Source organism: Grammomys surdaster, unplaced genomic scaffold (genome assembly GCF_004785775.1).
Source record: "Grammomys surdaster isolate TR1022 unplaced genomic scaffold, NIH_TR_1.0 150, whole genome shotgun sequence".
NCBI classification, from domain to species: Eukaryota; Metazoa; Chordata; class Mammalia; order Rodentia; family Muridae; genus Grammomys; species Grammomys surdaster.
The window spans coordinates 5,125,285-5,151,210 of record NW_021604608.1 but is presented as its reverse complement, the minus strand read 5'-3'; the positions used below and the strand labels follow the sequence as shown (position 1 = coordinate 5,151,210).

Sequence of the window (25,926 nt, the reverse complement as noted above, 5' to 3'; positions counted from 1 at the left end):
TGGGATGAAGGCACCTAATTCTGCAGCCCTAGGAAAAAAATCTTACAGCTAAACATCTTTGTAAGAATGCATCGAGAGTGGAGACAGATGGCTCAGAGGTTAAGGGTATGTACTGCTCTTGCTGACACCTTGAGTTTGGTTCCTGGTACTCGTATCAGGCAGCTCACAAACTGCCTATAACTCCAGGATTAGAGATTGCTGTCACTTATGGCTTCCAGTGACATTGCTCTCCCCTGCATATACCCATATAGGGACTTATAAATGAAGCAGAACACAGTCTTTTTAAATGGAGACATCAAGAGTGCATGTGAAAGAGGGAAAGCAGATGCTGGCACTTAACTGGGTAGTCAACCTTGCTATGATTGAAAGAATATCAGACTTGAAGGGAAATTGAATTGGGGAAAAAAGATAAAAAAACATGTGGCATGATATGAACATTTTTATTTGAGAAGGAAAAATATCTGAAAATTTTCTGTTATTTTAGAACTTTGAGTTCTTTTTAGGAAGGATTAGGAGGTGTGGTTTTGTTGGAGGAGGTGTGTCACTGGGGATTAGATTTAGGTTTGCAAAAGCCCAGGAGAGACCCACACACAGTCTCATTCTGCCTACAATTTTGGATCATATGGACACTCAGCTACTGTTCCAGCTCCATGTTTGACTCCAGGCTGACACACTCCTCCTTATCATAATAGTCAGGAACTAACCCGCTGAAACTGTAAGCAAGCCCTAGATTAAATGCTTTCTTTAAAGAGCTGCCTTGGTCATGGTGACTCCTTACTGCAATAGAACAGTAACTAAGATGCTGATTTAAAGGAGAAAAAAGAAAGAAAAGTACAATATCATGTTATGAATTAGTAAGGAAAAAAGCTCCCTGGCTGGAAACTTGGTGGGAAGGTGGGTCTAAACTTACATGAGAAAGGGTGGTTGCAATTCAGATCCAGGCATATTAGGAACCATACATCTCTAGATCTGCCTTTTAAGTGGTAGCGTCTGTCCTTTGAATTCCAGAGCAAATGCTCTCATCTTCCTGGCAGTAAAGACAGAGAGGCATGCTTTTTTTGAACACCAGCATGTCCATTAGTAGCATTTTCAAGCCTGTGTATTTAAAATGCTAATATTCTTAGTGCTTTGCACAAACTAGCAATCTTTTTTTTATTGGATGAAACCATCTCCTCCCCTTAATTATTCTCTCTGAATATCCAGTTCTGACATTTAGAGCAAAGCACAGTCAAATTTCCTTTGAAATTTAGTTTGTGCTAAATTAGGGCTGTTTGGTGGGAAGTGAGTTTCACATTTGTTAAGGGAATTCGGTTATAAAAGTTTGATTGACTTCAGACTGGAAGTGGGTGAATAGAGCCCGTGGCAAGGGAGTGCGAAATCAATGCTGGTGGGAAAGTGATTCATTGCTATTGCCTGTGATTCTTGGGCATTAGGATAAAGAGCTGTGTATCAGGGGTCAAGAATGGAAGCTGTGGCTGCTTTTTATAGGACTGAGCAATAACACTGCAGCAAGACACTACCCACTTTCTAAATATGACATCTCTATTTTATATGAAGCTTTTGCCTTGGAGGGAATGGCTGTGATTTAGTTCCATATGACAATATACTATACATTATGCTATATTATATTTATCATACTGTCGGTAGTAACTGCTGTAGTGAATGCTGGATACAATTAGCCAACACTTCCATAAACAAGGCACATGTTCCTTCCAAGCCTTCCATCCTCTCCTCCATTTCTCATGTTTTCTTCTTCCTTGCAAGTTTATATTTTTAATCACCACTCAAAAGACAGGAATTGTATAAAGTGCTAGAAATGCAATAGCAAATGACACAAATGTGCTAACCCTCATGGGTAGAATAGAATAGGATAAGATAAAGAGATTAGATAATTATTAACTCTTACAGGTGTTGCAGAAGCCCCAGGCAAAGAGCTAACCTAGAAAATAAGAGGACTGTTGTCTATGCATATTACTTGGGTTGTCACAGTAGCTCTTTGATGGCTACCTGTGTAATGGGGAGAGACAGAAGCGCTGACTGGTAGGAGAGTTTCAGAGAAAGGGAAGGCAGTGTATGGGATCCCAGAATCTGGAAGAGGTGGTAAAGTTAGAGAGGGATGAGAAAGAAACAGCAGCAGAGACTGAGGTTGTCGTTGATTCTCTTGGATGTCTCTGGTAACATCCATCAAACAAAGGCCTCAGCCTTTACCTTAAGTCCCTTAGGTATCCCCTCTTTATTCCATGCTGGATGGACCCGTCCCTGCTTTGAAATTTCCCTTTCTCTTCCCTTTCCTTTTCCTCTTCATATTTCCTTGCTCGCCCATTCTAAACCATACTATCTAGAACTCCAAATGATTGCTCCATTGGAAAATTTTTGGTAAGAAGCATATTTATTACCTTTTGAGTTTTAATGGGCTCTGGCCATTGATGCTATTTCCCTTGGTGTAGGAAAGGTAAGAAATAAAAGTGAAACATCTTCTTTAAATTTTTAATTTCTCATATTTGGAACATCTTGCAGAACTGGTGTTTGACCTAGGACACCCCTGACTATGGCAACAGGAAACAAGCATGCTCCTTCTCTCCCTGCATGATCGCCTATGCAGTGCTTCTCTGAGAGTCTCCCCAGGCTGGCAGTCAAGGTGGCATTCAGGACACAGTGGCCATGAGTGTAGCCTTTTTTCAGCTGCTATTCACTGTCCCTGCCTTTTGAAATGAAGTGTTTGTTGCATGGTAGCATGTAGGCAAGAGCTGGCCAGCATGGTATCAGTAAATGAAAGTACTTTTGCTTAGGAAAAAAAAATGTCAGTTATCTCTAAAGGTCTTATTGTTATCCTAAAATATATCTTCCTACATCTCCCACAGATAAGCTCCATTCTTTTATGCCATAAATAGTAAATAGAAAAAGGGGTTCTGAGTTTAGAAGGAGCACACAGAGCAACCACTTACCCCATGTGTGAGTCGGTATTATTACATAACTTTCTCTTGAATGTCTCTAAAAATGGGACTATGTAATTATATGATACAATACCCATTTATCTATTCATTTGGTTATCTGTGCATTCTTTATTCACTTCATCCACTGGTCAGTCAATTACAAGGTTATTTTGTTGATAAGTATCAAGTATGTACTTGATTTGCATTTTTTTTTAGCCATAATGTAAAGATTAAATTAGTAAGTGTGGGCAGTCATCGGCCTTGTAAAACACAGATGCTACAATGAAATCTGTACAGAGTTGATTGTGATTATTTGAAGAGTGGTAGTCAGAAGAGAGTAAAGTAAATTCTGAGGTTTTAGGTCAAGCAATACACAGAGCAATAGCCTGTACCCATTGTTCTGTGTATTTAGGTTTCTTTAAATAACACTTTGTGTTAAAATGCCTTTATCCATTTAGTATGTACCTCTCTACCTTGGACTGCTTTGTTTCCCTGGTGGCATCTATTTGCCCTTGGTAAGTATTGAAGACACTCCTAGGGAAATTTTCTCATCCATAAGGTTGTATATTTTGGTTTTGGTCATGAATTTTTGGGATATGTATGCAAAAGTTAAGCTTCCCAAAGACCACAAGTTCTCTGCTCTTTTCTACAAAAGATAAAGACTCGGGGATATAAAAGAGACTTCTCTAGGCTGCCTTGCAGTCCAGTCTCCCAGTTTCTATTTTAATCCTGCTTGGTTCTCTCCATGCTGTCTTTCTTCCTCTATGCTCTTTTTCTCTTCTCATCTGCATAGACTTCTGCATCCCAGTTCTAAAAGCTCCTCTGCTATAGGTGAACTTCATGGCGGAAACATTAAATACCAACTAAGGGCTATGGGGATCATTTAATGGCAAGCATTTAATGGTTGTTTCCTTAGCATGAAAAAACCCTAGAATTTAATTGTTGACATTGTACAACAAACCCAAATGAAAATGCCAGACTGAATCTCAAACACAAAATTTGTGAAAGTTTTCATGGGTTTGAAAAAAAATGCCCCTTCTATGATTCTTCATCTCATCTTGGTTTGATAATATGAACTACTCCATTGAGTAATTTGAGTAAGTAATGTAAATGTTGTGTAAAACTTGAACAAATTAATCATTCTAAGCTTTAGTTTTCTTAGCTTAGAGGTGAGACAGAAATTCTCCCTTTGTGAGACACTCATGGATCAAATTAGCCACTATCATTTAACATAGTACTACAGTCCTCCACACTGTATGTTTCTTGGTTTCTTGATTTCTCTTAAATTATACAATGATTTTGGAAAGAGGAGGTAACATTCCAGGTGCAACTTATATTTAATAGCACCTGATACTGTATGAAAAACATCATACAACTATAACAGGAGTACATATATTTTCTGTTTAATATATTTTATCATATTAGAAAACTCAATTTTAAAAATGAGAATCAGCTTTGATCACTCTTTCCTAGTGGTGTAGAGACAAAACTCTTCTGTGTTTTTCACACATCCTGGTATAGTTTTATAGCACAGGTCTATGAGAAAGGAGAGTAGTGAGTTACATGATTTACATGAGTATCCCTTAGTGCTTGTTTTATATAAAAGAGCAAAATAACATTGAACCAAGCATGGTGCCAGAAAACATGGTCCACTGAGAGATTTAAAATTTGAATGAGGATGTTTTATGAACACTCTTGTTAACAAACATCTGCCTCCAACTCAACTGAAAACATATAAAAAGATATAATATATAATATATAATATATAATTATACTGATAGATTTGGTTTCCTGGGGGCATTTCCACAAGCTCAACTATTGAAATATTTTATAACTCTGTGTATTACCATATGCATATCATTGGATGTAGGGTTTCAAATGGATGTAATTCAGTCATTAAGTATTTCCAGAGCCATTGGATGAGTCAAAAGTCCTTTTTTTTTTTTAACCTGGGGCTAGTAACCTTGTTATAGGAGGATATTTTTCTGAATGGATTTTAGATGCATGTTTTAAATCTACCTCATTATTTAATAACTGGAAACAATATTTACTTGTTTTCTTAGAGTACCGTTTTTCTTTTGTGGCCTTCATATAAAATCTGGAACATTAAACAACCTCTAGGAAGTGGTCTCTCTGTGTTTATTCAAGTATAATATACTTCTTTTCATTCTTTAAATGTTTAGAAATAAAAAGTTATTCCTTTTTATTTGTGTGTGTGTGTGTGTATGTGCACATGTGTGTGTGTGTGTGTGTGTGTTCACAGTGCACAATGTTCAGAGATCAGCAGACAATTTATGGAAACTGATTCTCTCCTACTTCAATCTGAGTCCTGTGACCTGAACTTAAGACTTGAGGGTTGGTGGCAAGCCTGTGACATCTTCCACGGACTGCATCAGCTTTGTAGAAGATATTTTCTTTGAATGATATCCTTGGTGAAAATACCTGATAAATGATATTTAGAAGAAAAATATTAGTTAAAAGAAGCAGCACGGATTCTACAAAGTAAAACAAAGAAATGTTAGAAGGAAGCTAAGGAATCAAGGACTTAAGCCATCGACAAATAACATTGCTTATTATATAATGGTTAAAAATTTATTATGCTCCCAAACTTGTCAGTTTATCACAACGATTTATCAGTTTTAAGTTAGAAAACTTTCTGTATACAAAAAAGCAGGTATCCTTGGGAGAGGCAAAAATGGAAATTTCCAAGTTAGAAAGGGTTTCTTTCATTTTTTAAAAATATCTCTTTTTGATTTATATTTGTCCTTGATAAATGCCCCTAGTGAGTAAGGTCTATACCCCAAGCCAGCATCCCTGGGAGGTGCCAGATGTACAGCTAGAGAACTGGGAACTTTCCAGACCTGGGTTGGGATTGAGCATTTTTGTTTATGGGTAGTTTTGGTGGTTACCTTATTATTACAAAGGCTGCTATAATTGGAATTAGAATAAAAGCTAGCTTTTTTTTTTTATCCTCAATGATGGTATTATAAGCAATTTCTGTTTTCTTTATACTCTCCTCTGTTTTCTCAATAATTTTTAAGGATGGATCACATAATCATTTATTGCTTGGATGAAAATAAGTTGGGCTTGATCACCTGACCACATTAAAAAAAAGTACATCTAGTAGCTTCAGTGAAAGAGGACATCACAAACCCAGCAGCCAGGTTCACATGAGAGGAAAGGGATATGGCTCAGATCAGTTCCTGGTTTTGTAGAACCACTCACAGGTCATATACCTCTGATCAGGAAGGCTGCAGAGGACTCAGGAAGAAAAGAGCTCTGAGAACATTGCCAAGGATTAGATTCTGCTTGGCTTCACATAGGTTTGCTGCCTTTGGGTTCTCAGCCTCATCAGACTTTAGTTTTCCTCAGAAACTGTTTCACTCAGTGACTCTACCCATCTCTCCTTCTTGAGGATGCACACTTTAAAAAACAAAAGCAGTAACAAAAACCAGTGTTTCTATCCTGCTCCTGCAATACATTTTGTGATGGCAATGGTGGTGCATTTACTCACAGTGCTAAAAGGCAGGAGGAGACAAAACTCAGGCCCAATTTCCAGCATTCACATAGAGCTCAGAACTGTCTATAACTCCAGTTCCAGAGGATCTTAGTCTTTCTCTGGAAACCAGGCATTCAGGTGGTACACAGACAAACATGCATGCAAAACACCCATGCACATAAAATAGAAATAAATAATAAAAAAAAGAAATAAGCCTCAAAATCCTAGTGTCATTGTAGTACTTTTAGAACAAAAAGATCTTCCTTCTGAAATGAAGACAATGGGTCTGTATGGTATTTAACAATAAAAGATAGTATTTTAATTGGATCAGGGTTACCTTTGAAGTGTATATTTTGACAGCTTCACCATGGAAAAGCCTGGGTCCTGTAACTCCACATCTGGCTAGTGCTTAGCTTACTTCTTTATCCATCCTATTAGCTGATAAGGGTTTTCCTGAATGAAAGCCTGAAGCCTTGGTGCCATAAGGAAAAATGGGATGCTCTAAACATATTTGACTGCATTGCTTAATGGGTCTTCCTTTTTATAGTCAGGTTTCCAGGATTAAAAACATAATAATTAAATAAAACAAAAATAAAAAGTAAAAATTGAGTAATGTATTTAAATATAGAAATCACCTGTGAAGTCATCTGAGCTTTAAAACTGTACATTGTTAAATTGCTGAAAGTACCATTTATTGTAAAGTTGGGCATCCACTAAGTTTCAGGAGAAGGGACGTGAAATGAAGAATCTGCAGAAGAAATGTGTTTCTTTAAAGTATAGTGGTGGTAGATTGAAAAACGTGGACCCATGGTGGGGACAGAGACAACTATGATTAATATAGATACAAGAAAGATATAGTGCATGCCTGATCGAAGACAAGCTTTGAGAAGCAGCACTCCAACCTTCCAGACAGAGACACACTTACATGTGTAGATTTGAATAGTTCTCTGAAGGATGAGGCATTTTGCCCACTTTTCTAGGCCATTGCTCAATACCCACTTTGAGATGTGGTGACTAGAGGAGACATTTTGAAGTCTTTCATTCATTTCTTTCCTAAACCAGGATTTACTGTGTAAGAGATGTTTGTGTAAGACAAGGATAAGGACCAGAGACAAAATCAGGGCTAGAGAGAGCACCTGGTGACCAGGCCTGTTTGTTAAGACTATCGGAAGTCTTGAGTCAAAGTGAGTGTTAAAACCCAAGTGGACAAAGAGGAATCCACGGAAAGGAAGAGTGTGTAGTAGGAATGGCCAAGAGCCCTAAGTTCAATGTGACAGTTACCAAGAGGGAAATTAGAGGAAGATACAATATAACATTAACATAACAGGTGGCAGCCTGAATGGATCTGGGAAGAGCACTTGTAAGCCATGTGAACACAGATCATCTCTATGGCATCTCCTTATGACCTGTTAATGTATTATGCATTAAATAAGAATGTCTGCTCCATATTTTATTTCAAGAGATTGATAGTTAACCTGCTGATATTGATCTTGCTCAGTGTTATTTTGCTGATCCTTAATTCCCTTTGATTCCAATCCAGGCAATTACGTTGTGCCCGATTGAGAGAGTAGTATACATAGCCTGTCCTATCTCAGCAGATCTGGGAGTGTGGGACATAAGCAATCTAGACCTCAGCCCCCCCAGTACACAGAACATATTTGCTTTTATCATGTATATCAAATCAACGAATGCTCCCATCATTTTCTTCCTTTGAACTTTCTTCATTCATGTTATTTCTGATGAAATATACATCAGAAGTTTTGAGAGGCTCCATCCTGTCAGTCACTTCGCAATCCAGTCCATTTCTTTTTCAAAAGCTTTCTCGAGGCAGTCTGCTTGAAATCTATTTAAACTTGTTTTTTAAATAGCATTTTATTTTGTTCTGTGCTGCAGGAGTATATTTGGCTCTAAATTAAATTCTACTCAAACCGCTTTCCTTTCTCTCACTTAGTCTTAGAGAAAAGGAGGGTTCCTCTTGCCCCTTGCTTTCTGCTTATTGCATATTCTCTTAGGGTTAAACTTAAAATGCTTCTTCTCAGGGGCTCTTTACCTGGGACTCATCAACAGAATCCAGGTCCCCAGTGATTTTTTTTCGTAAAAATAAAATCCTCAGGTACTTTTAGCTAAGTGATGTGTAGCAAGTCCTGAAGGATTTGTGTAATCACCAAACCAAACATAGGGACCATGTGCAACTCTTTAACAAATGCAATTCAGGGTGATAATGCTGTTATATGATGACATATTATAAGAGGTATTAGACATCTACATACTGAAGCATAATATTTCACAGCAAAATATATCGGTATGTTACATAATCTTTATTGTAATGTTTTTATAGTGTCTCCTAGTAGAAAGAACTTCTTCTCTAAGAGTATATGTTCTTTTATTCATTTATAAGCATTGTTCTGAGGAGGTATTAAAAAACCATGAAAAGATCCACAGTAGAAGAAATGTTAAGAACTTAAATAGACTTTTTCTGTTCGTTTTTTCTACTTAAATCACAGTTTTAGAAGTCTCTTGCTTATCCTGAATTGCCCCTAAGTTAATAAACATTTTTTCTCCCTCAAATCCTATGATCTACTGTTTTCATACTGCATGCTGAGTAAAAGCATTTTGGTGCCAGTTACAAAAATGAACCAGACATTGAATTAGCACTTACTATAATGAAATCAGACCTGTGTAATTTCGATAGTGCAATTACACACATCTGAAAATTTGCAGTTTCCTTTTTCAGCACCAAATCATCAAAGCTCTCACTTGGCTGTGAATGATAAGTGGAGTTCTTTAAGACCTGAATAAAGTATTGATTTCCAATGACATAGAAGGTTCTGCACCAACTTATTTATTAAGTGCTCATGACATAATAGAGACCTTGTAAATAATATTCCTTTGTACAAGCATGAAATGTGTAACACAACACAGCGATACAGACTATTAAATCCTTAACCACCAGTCTATTTTAAAGTTTAAAACAGTTTCCTGAGTCGTTCATCTCAGATACAGTTAGTTTTCCCTGTTAGTTTGAATGAGATGAATTTGCAACATGGGTCAAAGCCCAGTCCCTGTTGTCTCCTGATGACCCTGGATGTAAGGAGGAGGCAGCAAGGCAGCTCTCTCTGGGTGGTAATTAGCATATCAGAGGAGCAAGGGGGGTATTTCCACTGAGAGGATGAAATGAAGTAGGAGAAAAGGGTGAGAACCCAGGAGTCTCCTGGCTCCAACCCAGCATCTGGGCTCTAGTACTTATTAACTCTGTGACCTTATTTAAGTATCATTCTCACCTCTAAATTTTCCATTTTAAAAATGAGGATAATAAACTTTGGACGTATTGTGGGATTTAAAAGTTATATAGGGCAGGGTGGGATGGTAAACATCTATAATCTCAGGACTCAAGAGGCAGAGTTACTAGGAGTCAAACCAGCTCAGGCTACATAATGAGGCCCTGTCTCAAACAGTAACAGCAACACAGTGGCAACAGCAGCAAGCAACAGAAACAGGAAGAACAAATCTACAGCTAACAGACTGACACGGAAAATGCCTCTTGCTCTTATCTAGCACATAATTTGGTGACATTTGGCAGGATTCCTCTGACATATGTCCCATCCTAGCAATGAATCCAAGAATGTTGTCAGTTCCTAAGTTCTGATCAGATGCTACATGAGCCCCTAGAACATGGCACAGTCATCTCAAGGAAATACAGCCAAGTTAGAAGTTATATACATACACATATACATATGTATATGTATATAGGTATATAAATGTATAGATACACACATGTACACAGGCATGCATTAATCAAACAAGAAATACCTCATAGTAGTAAAATCATTCCATCGATGCATTGATATATAATGTTGAGATATTATTTGTTCATATGAAAATTCTCATGAAATAAGGCAATTGAAGAGAGTTTAGGTGAAGGGTAGTTTTACAACATACCAATAGGTCAAGGGAGCAAATATAATTGCGCTTGGAGAACTACAAACAATTGTGAATACCTCCAACCCACGGAGTTAGAGGCTGGGATAGGAGCGTTGATGAGGCCAACTTTTTCTACAGAGTGAAACCTAGTCTTCACATAATGCTAGAGAAGGCTGTGTCACCAGTAGAAGCTCACTCAGTGCTACTGTACTGAGTGAGCCACCAGGGAGAGCCCCTCCTGCTTGGATCTGGAGCTTTCTCTGGAGAACTCTCATTCTCTGTGGGAGGGGACCTGAAACAGAACTCCAAATGACCTGGAAGGCCCACAGGGTAGGGAATAGGTAGAGGTATGTAAACAGACATCCCAGAGGAACAAGAAGGAGAAAATGGATGTGAATAGACGAACAGAGATTAAGTCAGTTAGTGATTACAGGCAACATTTAGGAACTCAAAGAAGAACGCTTTCATAGTGATTATTCCCAGGAAGCTCCGATCATGAAAGCTGTTGGTAAACAGATGTGCACATTTGAGTTGCATCTGATATCCCCACTCACCTCTACCCACTCCACTGAGTTGTCAGAAGTCGTCTAATGGGAGTACTACTCCTTGTGATGATGATGTGCTCTCCAAAAGCTAACATTTTTGACCTTATATATCTTCAGTGAATGTCAAGAGAGCCTATAAAGCAAATCACCTTTTGTGAACAGAGGCACAAATGTAGGGGAGGAGGGATTCCAGCCAACCTGACAATGGTCTCAACCTTGTTTTTCTGCCTTCCTTAGCTAGGTAATCCATTCAGAGATAATGATCTCTGTTGTCTCAGAGCCTGCTGCATCTTTTACTCAGCCACCATTGATTACCTCTAGAGTTCTATTCATTTGAAACTTTCTATTGATCTGTTTACAGAATTCACTTCAGGACTTATTTTTGTGACAGGCATGCTTTCAACAAGGGATTCCTGTGGGTCTCATTTATAATGTTGTTGTGGTTGGCAAGGCTGTTTGTATGTTCAGATAAATTGCTACTCATGCTTGGTTCTATGATTTTGTTCAGTAGTAATAATGTAGTGTTGAAAAAAGTCTGCTCGGCAAATCCTGCATTCACCAAACATCTTCTCATAGGCTGTGTGGGGCTAGGCATTCTGACTCCTATTAGAGATGTATTAACTAGCTTCACGAGGTTATAATTTCCTTCTTTAATTCTATTTTAATAGACTAAATAGGTATGACTTCTTCTCTTAAGATGGATTTCAAGTTCCACTTTGAGATCAGTAAAAACATCTATAATTGATGAACCATGTGTGTCTTCACTACAATGAAGAAAGAGTAGGTATCTGGCTATATGTTCTCCAACCTGGATGTTCTGTGTATTGTGTTATATAGTCTCTAAGGACATGGTGCTATTTCTTTTTCTCAAGAGAAAATCTTTGTAATGAAAGATAAATTCATATAAGGTTTAAAATTATCTTACTCTTAGAACCCTTTCAAAGTCATTGTTGGATGAGTTGAAAAAAATAGAGCTTTCAGTTCTCTGATAAATTTTGGACAGTTTTTCTTCCTTTATTTCAGCATTTGTTGTGCTTTGAAAAATGATAAACACAAAGTGATGGCTACCTTCCAGTGAATAGATTTTCTAAAGAATTTCACTAACAATATCTGAATTTGTTCATAAATGCCAAAGTTAATAAAGCTTATTTCAAATCGGGAATGGCTAGAATGGCCTCCTTATACATGAATGTGAGCTATAGTTGTAAAATAGTCTTTTGCCTTTGGCAATAGCATGGGCACACTCTACAGTAGATTTATAGAAAAAAAATGTTGTTTCACTTAAATGGTGATAATGATATGTTACAATTTCAGAGCAATTAATACAATTCTTAAAATGTGTTTTCTGGTGGAACACCTTAGTAGTATTGTCCTGATAACACGTGCACTAAATGCCTAGGTATTATAATTTATACATACTCTATAAGACACAGAATGGATGATTTCATGGAGACTGAATCAATTCTCTACTTTTTACTCAAGTAGATTGTGTCAAGTGGTTTCTAAATGTCCCTTAATTTTTTTCTTTTCTCTCTCACCATTCCTTTCTCTTGTGTTCTGTATTAAACAAAAGAACAAACAAACAAGCAAACAAACAAACAAACTCATTTTGGAACACTAGTTTTTGTTTCTATCTTTTGTCCTGGAACTAAGCAAGAGCATAGTTGTACCTGCAATGACTGAAATCCCAGACACTTCTTTGTAGGCTGTGGTTTCTGCACTGTGGTTGTTGGAAGGTGAATCTCTCCCATACTCTCGTATGTTTAAACATTTGATCCCAATTTAGCAGAGCTACTTGGGAAGAATTAGGAGGTGTGGCCTCAGGTAAGCTTTGAGGTTTCAAAAGACTCTCCTCAGTTTCTGTACCTTCTACTTGTGGGTAAAGATGTAAGCTTGCAGCTGTTTCTGCTAGCTTGCCCTCACTCTGTTTCTATAAACTCGAACTCACCTAATCTGTAGACCTATTTAAGTCGTTTCTTTTATAAATTGTTATGTTCATGGTGTTTTGTCATAACAATAAAACTGTAACTAATATAGCAATCAAGATATACTACTCCCAAAGGATACAGAATGCAGCCTGGTAGATAGAGTGGATTGGGTCCCCCACCCAGGCTGGAGTAGGGACTTAGAAACTCCAAATTTATTGTCTTTTTTCCATACAAATAGGAGCAGATTCATGCCAGGAATTTACTTAAATTACCATTGAATCATGGAAAGTTCTCAGCGGCCCTAGGGAATTAAAAGGTGGGTAAGCCCCTGGGGATCCATGTTCTTAGATTCTAATCCAGCAGCTTTGAAGAACACAAGTAACATTGATGTGGATAACCTATCATTAACCATTTGTAGTCAGATGTAATGTTCTCCCTTTCTCAAAAGCCTGTAGAGATTCCACAGGGCAGGACCATCTGTTTAAAGTGAAGGTACACATATCTTTCTTCTTTTGATTCACTAGATAGGAAATGTGACAAAAGCTCTGAGAGGATTGATTTGGGGTAAGGAGTTATATTTTTAGAATGACTCTCTCATGGGACATGAGTGATGCTTCCCATACTGGCTTCTATAGGTCAGAGAGTTCTGTCAGTTGGTTTGATCAGAGCTGATTTCTGGCCTGGAGATTTTGGTTGGTTGCTGCTGCTGTGAATAATCTTTGGTCCTGGGAAGCTCAGCAGTTGGCTTCATAAGTGACTTGGGGGATAGGAGTGGAATCTTGACAGAGCCACATTAAGATCTGCTAGGGACAGTTGGAGGAGCAGCATTCATTAGCTGCAAAGCTGAATTACAGAAATACACATACTTGCAGTTCTAGAGAAGGAATATTAGCCTAGAAAAATTTGCAAATTAATTCTTATTCATGTGAATTCTTATTCATATTTATGAGTTCAAGTTAGTATACCTGCCTGCATAGCCCTGATCCACAGTAAAACCATTTTTAGTGTACAATGAGACTCATTTCTAGTTGCATGTTGGGGACACCATTTAGTTAAATGGTTCCAATTTGTAGCACTAAATTCATTATGTTTTATTAAAATCTTTCTGATTTTCTGTTATTTGTAATATTTTGCATATTTATTTTGATCTCAATTTTTAACATAATTTTTTGAGCAAGAAGACCATGCTTCTCTAAATTCCCTAGTTATTAGTTAATCCCCTAGTTGAGTCAGGCGGACTGTGATGAAGAACCCTTGACTGAAACATGAAAACAAATTTTATCTACATTCCTAGAGAAAGTGAATATTTCTTTTGTGATCATTTCATGTCATGCTCTACAGACCATTTTCTTTTTAATTTCGCTGAATACCCTGGCTTCCACAGGTACAGTATGTACATGACATTTTATTACTATTATTTATTATTATTATTATTATTATTATTATTGTGACCATTTGTAAAATTCTGGTGTCTATTGACTTTCTTAGTTTGTGTTCCCTATGGCTCAGCTTGCTACCTTTGGGTACTTCTATGCTATGAATGGAAGTATTAGCTCCCAGTGGCAGCTTAGGTTAAGGACAATAACTCTATTTATGCTAGTGGAGCAAGGACTTCTCCTTCTCCTGAATTATCACACAGTATCTGAGTTTCCCTCAAAAATCGGGGCAAAGTCAGTTTTACATAACAAACTTCAGTGAATTGTGCTGATGGAGGACATGCTGTGAATTGCTGGAATCCAGAAATTATTTGCAAACAAAGTCTTGGTTCATGGAGCTGTATCAATTTCCATTTAGACTGCTGATGAATTGTGTGTATTTATATATGTAGGAAATCAAATTATTTCAATTATAGAACCTGAAGAGTATAACCCTACCAGTTGAGTTGAAAATCAAATTGCAGCCATTGCAATCACTTCAGTGACCACTCTACTAACTTTCTTAGTGTCTATTTTTGTGCTGTGATTTGGTGATTTTTTTTCCTTTCTCTTTAGTCACTTGATATATACATGCTTAGTGTTTGGGGTGTAAGTGTGTGAGTAAGACCTTTCCAGTTTGAAAAGAGTTTCAAATCAACCAATGTTTGATATGACATTGGGAAGTATGGTATATTATGATTTTGACACATTTCTTTTGTTCCTTCTCTTCTTCTCCCAACTCCTTCTTTCCTCCTCTTCATCCTTTTTTATATTCTCTTGATGGTAAGAATGATGATATTGAATTATATTAACACATTAATTCAATTCTATGTAGGCATGATTACTAACTTCCATCTCACAAATACTTAATAGAAATCACATGAATAAGAGTTAATCTGTGGGGTTTCCTAATCTAATGTTCTTTATCTAAAATTGAAAATAAATGAGTGAATTTATTCATCACTATTGAAAAGATCTGCCTTCCAAAAGTTGAATAGTTGAGTCGTCATCTTGAAAAGAAAATTCACTAGTCATTTAAAGTTTTGGTTTTTTATTTTTTTTCTCATTTATGAGTGCTGCTTGCATATTTGTTTGAGTATTGAGCTATGAAACCACATGGAAGAAATGTAAAGAAGACAAACGGAACAGAGATGAGACAGAACAGAGATGGAGATGAAGTGAGGAAGGGAAAGAGAGAATGGATTTTTCTTACATACTTTATTATTTTACTACTCCTCAGTAATGAAGGCTTCCTCATTAGAAACTGTTCTCTTCTTTTCCCTACATTTCAGTTATCTTGCTTGTGTTGAATATACTATGCCGAGATGCTCAGTGCTTCCAGACCCATCTACTAGAAGATAGAACTTTTTGGATTATATCTACTAGTCAGCCTTCGGTTCCTCTTCAATTGCACTAGAAGTTGATTAGAATTACATTTGTCCCACATGCAGTGAAGACTTGGTGCTCAGACTCAACAATTCTAAGAGCTCCTGTGGTTTTTGTTGTTGTTTGTTTATTTTTCTTGACAAAACTGAGTTGTAGACATTGTATCCCATTCCCAACATCAGAGTATGGACAAAGCTAGATGTGTTGGAGAAGGAAGCAGATGTACCTAGTCTTTGTCTACTGAAAGTATACTGCTGCTCTAGTCCTCTATTTTCTGATCTCAGCCATGGATGTATATAACCGATACTCAACACCTAGAGAAATCTGGGAATTTTCTCATCCAGTAGTTGCAGTGTCAGACCCCCCATTGTTTATTTATATGTTTATTTTATTTATATGAGACACCATCACATGAAGATTGGCCTTCTTTTTTCTTTAAACTTTTTTATTGATTCTTTGTGAGTTTTACATCATGCACCCCAGTTCCATTCATCTCTCTGTCTCTGCATATCTAACCTTCACTCTTGCAACCATCCCAATAAAATACACATGCACACATGACACCTGTGTAAACATGCACACACACACACACACACACACACACAAACAAACAAAAAAAGCATAGAAAAATGTCTCACTGTGGAATTTGTAGTATGCCACAGTATGCCCACTTTCCCAAGGGCTGCAACCTGTGATTGTCTGGGCCTGCTCTCCTACTCCTATACACTTTGAGACTGGCTGGCCTAGTCCTTCACTTTGACATCAGGGCCAGCTCCACTGTGTTTCCAGGCAAGGTACAGGACTCATTATTCTGAGTGCTACAGCCAATGAGAGGGCAGCTAGCTTTCCTGCTCATATCATCTTGAGGCCAGTTATCTTGACTACTTCAGGTAGCTAGTGGAGAAGGGGAAAGGGAAACATCCCCATACCCACACCACCTCACAACAGCTGAGGCCAGTACTCCTATGCACTTGCCCTTGGACTGGATCACCTTTGCCCCCCTCAAAAAGGGCCAGCTTTACTGTGTTTCCCAGATGAGGAATAGGGCCTGTTCTCCTGAGTGCAGCCAATGAGGGGCAAGAACAGCTCACCTGAATGTCTCCATGGTGATAGTGATGGTGAGGAGAGCATCTCCCCTCCCAGACCCCCATACCACAGTCCAGGAAGGTTGTCTTTCTTAAAGTATGTGTATGAAATTGAGCTAGAAAGTTCAGTTTCTTAAAGTAGAGGTACAAAACTAGAAACCATAGCCATTATGGAAAAGCATGTCTTTATCACTAGGTCCCCAAAATAAGCTATAATATGGTATATACTTGATAAAAAATAGAATAGTGCTACATTTCATGTGTGTGCCTTGCTTACAGATATGTATAGGTACTTGGTCTGTGTAAACTGGGTTTCAATATTATTTATAGAAGTCACATATAATGTAGTAGAAATGAAACTAAAATAAGTTAAGCACAATTATCATGAGAAATTATGCCAAAGACTGTAGCCTATTTGCTCTCATCTGAATATGTTTGGTGTCCTTCAAGGATCTTGTACTGGCTGGTTTTCTGTGTCAACTTGACACAAGCTGAAGTTATCACAGAGAAAGGAGCCTCCATTGAGGAAATGCCCCCAAGAGATCCAGCTGTAAGGCATTTTCTCAATTAGTGATCAAGGGTAGGGGGACCCATCGTGGGTGGTACCATCCCTAGGATGGTAGTCCTGGGAACTATAAGAAAGCAAGCTGAGCAAGCCAGTGGAAGTAATTTAGTAAGCAGCACCTCTTCATGGGATCTGCATCAGCTCCTGCCTCCAAGTTCCTGTCCTGTGTGAGTTCCTGTCCTGACTTCCTTTGGTGATGAACAACAATGTGGATGTGTAAGCTGAATAAACCCTTTCCTCTCCAACTTGCTTCTTGGTCATGATGTTTTGTGCAGGATTACAAAACCTGACTAAGACAGACCTATTGTGATCAAACATTTGTTCTCAGGTTCTTATTGTTTGAGAAGTGGTAAAAACTTTGTGAGGCAAGGCTTAGTAGGTGGTCCTAGGGTCACTGAGGGCATGCAGTGTGTCCTGTGTGACTTCTCTGGTAGTTCTCATGAAGGGCATGACATCAGAAAGCAAGCCTGGTCCTACTCATTTCTTTCCTCCGTGTTTCTCTGCTTGCTATGTGCAGCTTTCCCTGCTCCTGCTTCTCCATCTACCATCCATCATCCCCCATAGGTTTCTCATATTCACCAAAGCCAGAGGCCCCCCAAACTGTGAGCCAAATAAAACTACTCATCAGAAGTTTCCTCAAACCTCATTATAGTAACTCTATCAAAATGTAGCTGATGAGCCATCTTTGTGTTGTTACACAGTGACAGTGTTGATTTCCAGGGAGCATTTAAATGTTGATCTCATGTGACTCATGCAGCAAATCAACTTAGTCAAAATTTCATAGAATTTTTACATTGGAAGCACTGGATTTCTTAATGAAAGATTTTTTAAATCTTTCATTAGTATATTATACCAAAGTTATCTTTTCCATTTGAAATATAATGATTTGCTTAATATTTGCATTTGCCAAGCAAAATTAAGAAATTAGATTCGCCACAAATAATAATCTTTTATCAATGTACTAAGAATACCACAGTCTAAAGATCAACATCAGCATCCTAATGAGAGAACTGAGCATGTGGGTATTGTTTCAAGCATGGATAGCTCTCAGAGATCAAAGAGGATGGTGAGTTTCCTTCTTTTTTTCTTCTCTTTTCTGCTCTCTTACTCTGCTTGCAACATCACATGCAACTAATTGTTTTGACTTGGACCTCCCTTGTTCATTCTATGTGTGGCTAAGATAAAGCCTAGCAATCTTAAGTATGATTCCTTTCCTCCTTGTCCAGATTAAAAAAAAAAATCTATACTTCCCTCTGTGTTAGTCATACCTTCTTTTCACTACTTTTCACAACAAAAGAGGAAACTGAGGACAGGAAAGAATCATTTTGGCTTGTGGTTTCAGAAGTATTGGCCAGTTGTGGCAAGAAGGCATTGTTAGAGCAAAGCTGCACACATCACGGCAACCATGAAGCTGGAGTTAATGCCTGTCAGGGTACTTTCATTTTTACCCCCCTTTCCATCTGGAATCTCAGCCTACAGGATGCTGAAGCCCACATTTGAGGTGTGCCCTTCCCTTTAGTAGTCCCCCTGGAACTAAGCTCAATGTGATGTGCTTTAATAATATTGTAAGTGCTTTTTCAATTTAGTCAAGTTGACAACCAATATGAATAATCATTACATCATTTGAACAAGAAAAACAATAGTAGGGCACTGTTTTTTTTTTGTTTTTTTGTTTGTTTGGTTACTAAACAGCCTTCATACTGATTAAGATACTTGAGATGAAACTGACTAGATCTGATTTGATTTGTTCAGGTTTAGGTCTCATTGCAACTCTTACAGACAGCATGCAGAATGCTATTACTCTCTATTGTGTACGTGGATACTTAACCTGAAGCATGAGAAAAACTCTTTGAAAAAGAGGGATCCCAGTTCTGAGATTAACTAGTCATATATACTGCTCACTGAAAGGTACCTAGCAATACATGGCAAAACTGTGGGCTACACTAGGTAAATAATAATTTTTAACAGAACTCTCTTTTGTCAGTGTCATGGTGTCAGTAGTACAAGTACATCACTTTCCCTCTTAGTCTTGAAGGTGAGAGTATGGCACTGGTGACATGGATAATATCAAACTAGGGACAGGGGTTCTTTAGGTATTATGTTTTCAAATTACACATTGAATCCAATAAGAAAGCAGTTAGTTACCCTTATAACAGTGATGTGATTATTACACCAGTGTGAGGTATTACTTGGAAATTTGTATAAAGGATTATTGAACAGGAAAGTGATATAATTTAATCTGTGTTTTCCAAGAATGTTATACTATCCTTTATTCACCAAGAATGGGAGGAGGGACGCAGTAGCTCACTGAGAGTCTGGTAAGGAGATGGGAGGGGGGTTGTATTGGATTGTAGTGCAGGTGGTGGAAGTAATGTATCTTCATAGTTTAAAGACTGAGTAAGAAAATGCTAATGTAATAAGGGAAGGAAAAGGGGGAAATATGTTCAAAGTGAGCTATTAATTTGAATTATAGTAAAAAGTCATATTAAAAAAATAACACTATACCTTGAAATAAGTGGATTTTATTAACCCAAGCTCCATTCTTATTGCTATTCTGGGGTAAAATCTTCCTCAATGAAGAATAATAAACCTTGTATGGCTTGAAAAATTAAAGCCTTGCTAAAATTAACATGAGTAACTACTTAGAAGATAAAGCAGTCTAGAACTTTACAGCTTGAGTGATAGATGAAAAAGTATTCCATCTTTAACTTCTGTATACATTTAATATCTTCCCTAATTTTGATATTTTTGAGCAGTTTATATTGCTCTGGAAGTAGAGTTGCCATTTGTTGCAGTGAAGTTACAGAACAAGGGGACAGTTGGCAGGGTGTTGCTGTAATTATTTAAACTCAGCCTCTGGTTAAGCCGACTATCTAAGCTGCAGAGGCTCTGCCTAGCTTAGCTGCCATGTTTCTCGGCAGGAGGTCACGTGGGTGCCACAGCTAGAAATGGCCAGAAAGAAACACCAGTCCTGCCACCCACGAGACACTAGCGTGGGAGATGGCTTTGCCAATCTTCCAAGCTGTCTCCACAAGGCTGGGCATTGTCTAGACCATCCTGCCATCCACGTGGGCCCAGTAGAAAGATGAGACTCTAATGCTTAAAGATTAATCAAAGGCTTATATATTTGGTAATGACCAGTAACAAGATACCCATACAACCAGAAGTGTAACTCAGTACCCAACCTAGATATACCAACTACCTTTGACTACTACAGACATGTGAACATCTGCCTTCATCTCCTCTCCTAGCTCCTCCTCTTCCTTTTCCTCCTCTCCTCTTTACTCCTCCTCTTTTTCCTCCTCTTCCTCTTCCTTTCCTAACTCTTCCCACATTAGCTCCTCCTACAGCAGGGTGGGAAGAAGAGTCAGCTTTGTAGAAAAGAAGGAATATCAGAATTCTTTCTAAAGGAAAGAAACTAATCAGGTTTGAGTCTAGAAAACTAGACTGAGACCATAGCAATATATTATCAGAGCCACGCTCATGTCTAAAGGTACATGGGATATGTGTGTTCAGTTGTGCATGTGAGCATCTATGTAAAAACCTTGAGACACACATTTCCTTTTGCAGATAAAAGATATATTATTGTCACTACAAGTAGGAAATTATTCATGATAAGCCAATAATCTTCATTACTCCTAAGAGATTCTGGTATAATAAGTTTCTACCATTCTAAACATTTTAGGCTTATTTATGAGAGACAAGATAATTTACATTGCTTTAGAAAATAGTAAAAAATAACTCATTTGAAATTATAGATGTCTTATATATATGAAACATTTAAAACACTTCTAAACTCTCAAGGCTATTCCTTGTTCTTAAATGCACTAAGTTTCCTTTGATTATATTTGAAGCAATACCTTTTGGTATTCCTCCCTTCATATACATACTAATAGCTTTACCCTTGTTACAGACACAATGCTCTTGAGATGCCACCACAGTTAGTAAATGAGAACACTATTCTTAGCAGGTAGTTAGACTAACAGCACTGCAAAGACCAATTTAGTGGGAGAGGATGGTCCTCTGAGGAGCTGTATAGTCTAGCAGTAAAGGTAAGTCAAATGTTTCTTTTCTAACCATTCTTCTTAACAAAAATTTCAGAAATCTCTCTTAATTTTCCAGTGTGTGCATGAATAAATATTTCAGTAACTCATCAGAAAATTGCTTTTTTTATATTTCTTATGGTTCTTTTGCTGTTGAATCCTGTGCTTGATAAGTCTTGTTTCTCAGTGTAGTCATTGGATGGAATGTTGCTTTGAGAGTTGGCTGTCAGAAACCAGGCCATATTCTATAATTCTATTTCTCAACTAATATTTGTTTATTATTATATCATAATGATTTTTTCCAAAATTTTAAAATTACAGTCATAATGTTAGATAACAACTAATACTTTATAAAACTATGGCTTAGAGTTATTAATTTTAATTAGTAGCTATAATATCTCTAGATATACAAGATGTCTTCAAACAACATAAGAGGATATTCCCAACTTGGTAACAGAAAGGAAAAGTCATAGATTAACGAGAAATATTTGAAGCTCTGTTAAAATTTTCACAGAGCTAATCTTGTCGCGTATACATACATTCACAGTATTTGGGAAAATGGAAGCAGGAAGACTCTTAAGTTTGAGGCCAGCCTAGCATACATAGAAAAATATTACATCTTGAGCTTACATGGCAAGAGAGATTGTGTTTTACAAAACCAAAGGTCTGTGAGTACAAATCCATGAGAGAGTGAATTCCCATCATATATAAGATCCTGGGTTTGGTTTCCAGCAAAACACACACACACACACACACACACACACACACACACACACACACACAGTTGGTCAGAAAAGCAAACCTGACATTGCATGGTAGTAAGTTAACTCATTTCAGCTTTATTTTAATGTCACTTTAGTATAAGCTTTATTAAAAATGCCACTGTGGTTCTAAAGCAATTTTAATAATAACACAGTCAATCATTTGAGTTAAAGTTTCTATTGTATAACTACAATTTCTTTTTTTAAAAAAATTGAAGAGCTAGAGAATGAAAAGAAGCATAAGTAGGCCACTTGAGTCTTAAGTGAAATTTCATCTCTGAGAAATTATAACATCTTCAATGTTTTCTCCTTTCATTAATAATCCGTTTAGAAGATGATAACAAAAGCATTTCTCAAAGTTACCATGGTCTTAACATTTTCCTCATCATTTCCCTCCTGCTTTCTCTTGGTATTTCAAATGCCATTTACAGAAGTAAGACAATGTTAAAGGTGATAAGACTTTAAGGAACATACCTGTGAAGGACACCACACAACCTACATTTATATTCACTTACATGAGCCCTAAAACAGATTAATTCATGCTTTAATTTACTAGTTATTATTCTGATATTTCTATATCCACTAAGAGGCTCGGGGCCATGGCTGTCCATGTTCTTAGCAACCAGCCAGATGTACATGTTGTGCCCCTTAACAAGATGTCAGCTCTGTGAGGAGACATCAAAATAATAGCGATCCCAATTTGGGTTGGTCACTGGGCCTCCTTTCCCTCAGTTTCTTCTCCATTTTTGTTCCTTCAGTTCTTTTAGACAGGAACTATTCTGGGTCCGAATTTTTTATTGGATATTTTATTTTACATTTTAGATGTTATCCTCTTTCTCCATTTATCCCCCACCTAGGAACCCCCTATCTCATCTCCTGTCCTGCTTCTATAAGGGTGTGCCCCTATCCACTCACTCCCACCTCCCTGCCCTCGAATTCCCCCACACAGGGGCATCCAGCCTTCATGGGACCAAGGACCTCCTCTCCCACCTATGTCTGACAAGGTCATCCTCCCCTACATATACAGCTGGAGCCATGGGTCCCTCCCTATGTGCTCCCAGGCTTGTGGTTTAGACCCTGGGAGCTCTGGTTGCTTGATATTGTTGCTCTCCCCATGGGGCCACAAACTCTTTCAGCTCCTTCAGTCTTCTCTCTAACTCCTCTATTGGGAACCCCATGATATGATCAATGGTTAGCTGTGAGCATCTGCCACCATATATGTCACTGTCTGGCAGACCTCTAAGGAAACAGCTAGATCAGGCTCTTTTCAGCATGCACTTCCTGGCATCTGCGTCAGCTTCTACCTTTGGTGACTGCACCTGGGATGGATACCTTCAGGGCTGTTGTGGTGTGCTTACAGACAGGAGTCTAGCATGGCTGTCTTCTGAGAGGCCAAAGCAGCAGGTGATGGAGCTGGACATAGATACTTACACCCAACAAATGAACTGAAGTTGATTTCTCCTGTAAATCAGAGGAAGGATAGAAGAAACTGAAGAGGAGGACGACCCCATAGGAAGACCAGTAGTCTCAACTAACCTGGACCCCTGAGATCTCTCAGACACTGAGCTATCAACCAGGCAGCATACAGGAGCTGGCCCAAGGCCTTCAATATATATGTAGTAGAGAAATGACTGGTCTGGCCTCTGGAGGAGAAGATGTACCTAATCCTTGAGACACTTGAGGCCCCAGGGAGGCCTGTTGAGTGTGTACCCTTTAGGAGACAGGGGTCAGGACCTGTGGATGGGGGACCGGGAGCAGGGCAATGACTATACTGTAAGTAAATAAAATAATAATACCTAAAAAAAAATAATGAGTAGGACAGAGCTTGTACTTTCTTAAAAGGGGAAAACACTCTTTAGGGCCAGGGAACTTTGACAGTTTGAGAAAGACGAGCAGTGTTGCTAGAGCTATTACAAATCTGATTTCTCAATATATTTGACTAAACTTTAAGTTGTTTTATACTAGAGACATAGAGTGCTTTCTAAGCATGTTAATTTCCTGGGTTTGAGTCTAGCATTGCAAAAAACTCTATGTTATAGCACATACCTATTTATAACCCCAGTACACACAAGGTAAGGACAGGAGTATCAGAAGTTCAAACTTCTCCTCAACTACACACTGAGTAGGGTCTAGCCTGTGCTACATGACCACTTGTGTCAGAAAGAAAAATTTAGAGGAAACCATCTGGATTACCAGGTCTCTGTGACAAGAATGCCAGTAAAAAGAAAAGTTTAGTTATACTTTTACAACATCTCGGGTGACTGTGGCAATGATGAGTGGAAGTCGGGCAAGAGTGTTGGTACAAAGTTTGGGTCAGAGATATCAGAGCACTTGGTTTCCAGGATGAGAGGTGGTGAGTGCAAAGATACATGGCTGTTAAATTTAAGCACTGCCTGTCTAGCCTGTCTAGATGGCAAAGAGTTCTGAAGAGATAATAGAAGACTGACTGTAGACCTTCAGGAGACAGAACAAGAAGGACCCAGCGGCCAATTGTGTGTAGATGAGTACCTGAAGTCGACATGAAGTAGCAAGTTTCTTTGGAGTTCCTAAGACAAATAAACTGCTGGGGCTCAGGTGCAAGGTGCATATTTTTAACAGTTATCAGAAATCCAATTATCTGCCTTCCGCAAGTGCAGACAGCACTTCTGAGCACACAGAATAATTATACCATGTATGGGTTGCATTTTGATTTTTCAATCAGAGGCTATGCTGATGCCATTGCTACATTTGCTCGAAAGGTCACAGCTTCAGTGGGTTAGACACTGGCAAACAGAGATGAAAATAGAACGACAAAGTGATTTTGTAAAGCAGATGGGGGGGGGCTAACAGAGGTCACTCTCCAGTCCCTGGCAAGAGAGTGTGTGTGTGTGGGGGCACTGTTAGGAACCAGAAATGTTCATAGGGACTGTGACACTAACAAAGTGAGAAAGGGTGCAGTTGTGGCTGTCTCTTATGCAGGAAGGAGATTGGTAATGCAAACAGACCGTCCTGTGGATCTCTGTCAAGTTCCTTTCTAGGGTCAAGTGTTTGACATTTGTCTAAAGACAACATTTTAATTGTTTTTGACACCTTGGGAATATACATTGTCTTAATTTGAAGGAAAATTAAGATGTGAGAAACGTTCAGACAGGTTAAAACACAATGGTCATGTAGATTCAATGGCCATTGACAATTGATGCAATGAAGGCTCCGATGCTGCAGTATTGATGAAGTCATAGTCCGAAGGCATGGCACAGCTCAACAGAACAGCTCATACTATGATTTCAGAGAGTCAGCCTTGCAAAAGTAGAGATGACAGGCGTTTTCCAAACAGAAGTCACAAAGCAACAATGCTTCAGTTATCAAGCCTAGACAATATTCAGTCTTATAGACTTTAGAAACACAAAATATAGGCAAACATTCTCTAATTTTTCTCTAATCATTCCCTGATGAACCCACCCTACTTTAGGAAATAGTAGCAAACTCATGGACACCTAGACAGTTCTGTTTAAATTCAGTAGGTCATGAAGCAAGACAGAAAGTCAGTAATGTAGGAGAGGGTTTTGCTGCAAAGTACTGGAGAAGGAATAGGCATAGGAGGGAGATAAGAAATGGTAAAGGTGACAATAAGAATATAGCATTTATGTACAAAATCTCCAATAGAACAAAAATAATACCGAACTTTAGAAAAATTATTTTAATAAAAATCAATTACTTAAGTAAAAATCTTACAGAATGTGATAGTGATGTTTGAAAAAAAAAGTACAAGCTCCACCCAGAAAGAATTCCAGCAAAGAGCAGGTGCATACAAAAATTCCACCACTCCCTGTAAAGCTATTGGCATTTAATAGCTGCTAGGAGGGGAG

At 38.1% G+C, this 25,926-nt stretch overlaps 1 protein-coding gene across 2 annotated transcripts in view; it reads left to right on the top strand.

Annotated features, from left to right (window-relative positions):
- The window catches only part of Kcnip4 (potassium voltage-gated channel interacting protein 4), a 1,067,998-nt gene that overhangs the window by 56,870 nt on the left and 985,202 nt on the right, over window positions 1–25,926 (top strand). The gene's annotated exons all lie outside the window — the stretch shown is intronic.